This window comes from Nyctibius grandis, chromosome 2, assembly GCF_013368605.1.
Source record: "Nyctibius grandis isolate bNycGra1 chromosome 2, bNycGra1.pri, whole genome shotgun sequence".
In the NCBI taxonomy this organism is placed as follows: domain Eukaryota; kingdom Metazoa; phylum Chordata; class Aves; order Nyctibiiformes; family Nyctibiidae; genus Nyctibius; species Nyctibius grandis.
In genome coordinates this window covers 6,307,905-6,313,904 of record NC_090659.1, presented here as the reverse complement: position 1 = coordinate 6,313,904, position 6,000 = coordinate 6,307,905, and positions in this window count along the sequence as shown.

Genomic DNA, 6,000 nt, shown 5'->3' with positions numbered 1-6,000 from the left:
GAGAGGGGGAGGAAACCACTCTATAAAACTTTCTCTTCACTGCATGTATTTTGGGTTGAGAATTAAAACCACTGTCATATATCTCAGGATTATTTACTGCATATACGTATGATCTCTTGCACATGAAAACTGTCAATGTAATCTATTGTGACAAGTATTTATTCCAGACAGTGCAAGAGAAAACAGCAGCATGTTACACTCCATAATGGCTTTTGGTTAGATTGTCAAAGGACGTAAATGACTGTAAAAGTATTTGCATAGTTTCACTTAATTAAGTTAACTCAATAAGGATCTGACTTTTTACATTTGCCATAGCAAAGACATGCTCTATTACTAAACATTTTTTTCTTTTTTAACTTATTTAAATAAGGAGTAGCATAAATAGGGGGAAGGAAAAAAAAAAAAAGAGCTTTGGGCAATTGGCTTTTCCAAAGCGTTTGCAGAGATAATTGGAAAATGTATTGAAAATGCTGCCAATCACCTTAATAGATGCAAAAATCTCATATACTTCCAGAGAGACAGTGATGCTCCTGAGGGACACCAGGAGAGAGCTTCACTGTATTTGATAAAAAGTTTCCACTGGAAAGAAATTTCAGGCTACACCATAATTTCATTCAACTCCATTAGACTCCACGTCTGCTCCCAATCATTCTACCGTATCTGCTAATTATTACAGAACAAACCTTTTTTCTTCTATTACACACGAAAACATTAAAACATTAAACACAACCCCCTCTGAAAGAAAGCACTTTAAAAATTTCATAGTGTGAAAACTTCCCTGAGGTGGAGACAAAAAAACTACAGCAGTCAAAAAAATCGGTAGTAAAAGAGATGCCTGTGTTATTTCTTTAATTCTTTAGAAATTCTCTCTCAGACCTACGGTGTAAGACTGTTTCTAATCTTTGTTCAATGTTTACTTCTCCAGTGCCTACAGGATATTTGGTCACCAACTACAGAAACACCCTATTTTCTCTTGCATCTCTGCATATACTGAAACCTAGGATGCAAGAGTCAAATGGTGTTACAGGATATTATTGTAGTATTTTGTATTGACAAAGAATTTCGGAAATTTTAAAAAGTGGGTTTTTTTTCCTTTTAAACTTCACACATGCAAAAAAACCTTGAATTAAAAAAAAAAAGTCTGTTATGCACCTACATAAAATGTTTCAGCAAACAATCTTTTACAGATTCACTGCTTTTGCCACACAATTTGCCTCCATTTACTACTTGGAATCCACCACTGATATATTCGTATTAGCCTTCTCTGGCTAAGTACCAAACGGAAGGAACAAATATCACAAAGAAACAGTCCGTCCACCATTACTGGTATGTTTTCCAACACAAATACTACAGAAAAAGGAAGAAAATGGATAATTTGCTGATTGCATCCAGCTCAAACAGTAGGAGTTGAATCCAGTAAAATGACAACGTAGCAACTCGCATAGAATTACTGTTAACTTTCAGAAGAGCCAGCAGCTCACTAGGTATGTAGTAGAGTTTTCTGTAAGCCCTACTGACAGTTAGCCCAAGCCGCATTCATGAGTAAAAGCAAGCCATGGCACATACTGCTCTTTATTCAGCCTCTGTAATCCTGTCTCAAGCCTTTGGTGCACATTAAGAAGAGGAGCGCATTTATATGCCAGACTGACACGTTGTACAGTAAAACATTGTACTGAGCTGTCACTTCTTCATACAAAAAAATGAAACACAAGATTTACTACTCCCATCCTCAATGAACTAAAGAGCAACTGCAACAGCGGGTGGTTAACTATTTCGGCTTAACTGTTATCTAACAATCTGACATAAAACCCATTTTGCATACCTAATTCTTCATTACAATGGTGCTGAGTAAAATTGCAGACCAAAACAGGGCTCCAGCATTTGACAGCTGAAAATGCCTGGCCAGAGAAGTTATTGAGGACCACAGAAGTTATCAAGGATCACACAAAACTGAGGCAAACAACAGGCTATGTATTTGCTTTCTGACAACAGCACACAAAGCAACTGCAGACTAACACATTTTTGAGCTCAGACAGAAGCTGCTTGGCTCCAAATGAAAAAGCAAACGCACATATATAATAAGAGACCCATAGAGTGTGATCCTCCCTCTCCAACAGCAGTTTGAATGCCATCAGCTTCGTTTAAATTTTAATTAGATTTTCCTGTAACAAATACCATAGATTGTGCTACAGCATGCATACATGAGTACTGCTGCCAAGGACTGCTAATAAAATAAGCCTCTTCACAATTTAGATAATCACAAATCTGCCTTTTTCTTTCAACCAAAAACCATTCTTAAAATTCAGAACAATAGGTTGTTTTAAGTTGATGAAGTAGTCAAGATAATTGCAGAAACAGCTCATTTCTCTCACAGATGGGGAAGAAGATACAATGACCATCCCTCAGCCACAAAATCCTACTCATTATTTCTTAGGACATTTGCACAAATTCTGGAATGCAGCTTTATGATGCTATTTTTTTTGAGCATGCCATTGTATCCTCTTTCACACGGTGTTTTGAAACATGTGCATGTTAGACACTTTCATGACCTACATGGAATATTTGTGGAAGATTTTAACTGCAAGTCATAAATTAATTAATAATGGTAGACAGTAACACCAGGAGCCAAAAACCAGTCCCCACTAAATCCTGTCTTCTCAAAGAAGTTACTGACAGCCCTTTATACAAGACACCAGCCTATCAGAGACAATATTTTTATCCCAAAAAAAAAGATTGCTTAGAATATCTATGTTTGGTTTTATACATTCAGATTCCTCAATGTGACTATACACTCTGTACAGGAGATCTGAATAAAAAAAGGAGTTACTTTGAATCTGTTACCCAGTGATAAAACTGGAACTCATGCCTTTCTTTACGGCAAGGAGAAACTTTGTTTCTGATTCATATATCTACATTGAAATACTTTTGCAAATTTTCTGCAGTTCTCATTCTTCAAATACCATACGGATCCTTTATACGAGGGCATCGCTTTCCAGATAATATTGGCTACTTTTATGTCTCTACTTCAAAGTACACATTTTTGCTGCCCACTAAATGCTAAAGTGGTATACTCTTCTTTCAGATAATAGTTTAAAAAAATTTACATCTAGTTGCAAGCTGTCATGCAACAACTGCTTGATGCAACTTACGTCAACATCAAGGATATTTTGTATGCTAATGCAAAGGGGCTTTTTTGGTAATATAATCAGTTGTAAATGGAAGAGGAAATCAGAATACCGAACACTGATTAACTGGTTAAATTTAGAACTATTTAAGTTTAAAGACTAACATTTGTTCAAATATAAAAAGTTTGTTTTATTTTATTGAATGACTATAGCAAAAGAGGAGCTGGTTTTGGTTTGTTTTGGGTTTTTTTTGTTCATCATACTAAAACTTTTCTGGAGGTGAGTTAATGTCTCAGGTGAGGTAAAACTCTAAAGATGTCCTTACATCTTCCTAACCAAAAGACAAAAGCAAAGGAACTAGAAAGTTGAAGAGTTGTGACCTTCCCTCATGTTCTTGAGCTGGAGACACCAGTAAAATTATCCTATGATGCCTTTGAGCCAAAGAAAAGATGACAGTGGTGCTTGAATTGAAGCAGTATTGAAAGAAATGGTCCTCCACCTCCTAAGAGATCTTGAATCAGAAGAATATATAGTCATCTGAACATGGACATTTCTGCAGTATGACTAATAATTCAGGGGCAATTGTGAGATGGAGCTTTTAAAAGCACAAGAGATCTATTTATGTATCAGCAATTGTTATTTATTTTAAGCAAACTGAAGTTCTGTTAAAACTTAAAATGCTAGCACGTTGTCCTGGCACAGACCAGATTGTTCAGGCTACGTTTCCTGAAAGACAGACATGAACTGATCTTGTTAAAAGGCAAAAAAATAGTGGAATTTAATTTGAATGCAAGTGTTTTAATACCAGTTGGTTGGTTGTTTCAGTATGAGACTCTGAAGAGCTGTTGTTAAGCAACAAAGTTTAAAATACTTTTGTTAGGTTATTTTACTTTAGTGAGAGTATTTCTTCAGATACACACTTTTTGCACTGATATGAACAGGAACATTTTCGCGTGTCAGCTTCGCTTTGCTGAGATGATTAATAACTTTTATAACCACACTTGGGGCTGATAGATGCCTACACAGATCTGATTTCATTTAGTGGGATGGAAAACACTAAGAATTACTCAGTAAAAAGCTTTGAAGCACTGACGGGATAAAAATAGAGGACTGTGAGCAAGTAAGAATAAGCAGACAAGAATACAATAAAACTCAAGTGTCACACAAATAGTTTTTGTGACTATATTTAGGAAAAGAGTGCCAAGAATCCTCCATTTTTTCCTGCAAGGGTTCCCATTATTCCTGTCCTAATGTTAATGCCCTTTTAGAGGTACTGATAACTTTGATATCAAAACCTAGATCCAAAAAGCCAAGTTAAAAAATTTGTGAGATTCACTGTTTTTCAACTAGCTGTGGCACTTCAAGACAAATGAAATTTAGGGTTTTTTTCATTTACAGAAGAATTTAAAATAAAATACTCACAAAACAAACCCTCACAAGTTTCCAGATCTAATCATTTATAGAGGATTCACTAAGTAAGCAGAGAACAAAATTCTCTTCCAACTTCCACCAATCTAAATTAAAGCTGAAATTAAACTGAATGACAGCATCGTTCAGTTAATGACAGCAACAATGACGTAAATGACAAAAGGGTGTTCGTTTTATTGCCTACAGCTTTCAGAAAACTGTAGAGGAGACAAGAAAAACAAGTGTGTGAAAAGCCTTGCATAATTCTTCATTTTCACACCAGCCGAGGGTGCAATCTCAGCAGTGCTCTGGGGGGTGAACTGTGCACCATCTATTACTCCAGCACTTGAGAAAATCCACACCACCTTGGAACATGCAATATCTCAAATGTTAGTTATTAAAACAGTTTTGTCCAGATCTCTGTGGGCATTAATATGTGCACTTATCTAAGGCTAGTTCTAGGCAAATAACTCTCTCAAGCTGAGTGAAGGCAGCACAAGGGTTAAGAAGAAGTTTAAAAGCCGTGTTATATTGGAGCAATCATTGTAATGCCAATGCTCTGGGCAATGACAATCTGTTAGCTCTTTTCTAAACCCAGTACAAGCATTTGTAATGCAAATGTTAGGGCACTGAATATATGGCACTGTTTCTATGCTCATTCATACCAGGGAGGGGGAGAATCATCTGGCCCCATCCTCCCACCGCAGCAGACTGCTCCCTTTAGCTCTCCTTTACTTCCCTGAGTTTTCTCTAATCTAGTTTTAAATGTCATTAAGCAGAGATTGTTGCTCAGAACTGATTATAGTATTTGTTAGCCTTGTCTCTCCTTCCCAGCGTATAGCAGGTGGATGTATACAATGAATAGGCTGGATTCCCCTTTCACATGGCTTTTAATGTGGTTTTGTTGAGCTGCATTGGTGGCACCCTGACTTTAGCACTCTATAAACAATCTACCTATTTAGAAAACAGGAATAATGGTCAAGTGTTTTGAGAAACACAGCCTTTTGTGTGTGTAATCACCCTATAGCACTGGTTTACAACCGTTTTTTGTTTGGAAGCCACCTTAAGAATTTTATCTACCTGCAAAACCAATTTAAACCCACTACAGAGCTTATTTTTCTGCCTGACTTTTCAAGGACCTGTTAGAAACAGGCATTAAGTTTGTGAGGGCTCTGTAGAACAAATTGGAAACTGTTACATAAGGATATCTAGGTTTTTTCTGACGAAATCACTCCAGTGACAGCTTACCATGCAAGTGAATGGAAAGATTTTTTTTTTTCCCAGCTTCCCATTGCCCTGGATTAAAATAAATAAACCTGCCAGGAATAAAAGAAGTTAATCTGGTTACTTATCTTTGAAGAAATTAGCAGAGAGAAATATATGACAAAGTATATTAGCCACATTCAAGAGTTTAAGCAAGATCTGATGGCCAAAAACACAAACGGAAAACTGAATTTTCAACTTATTT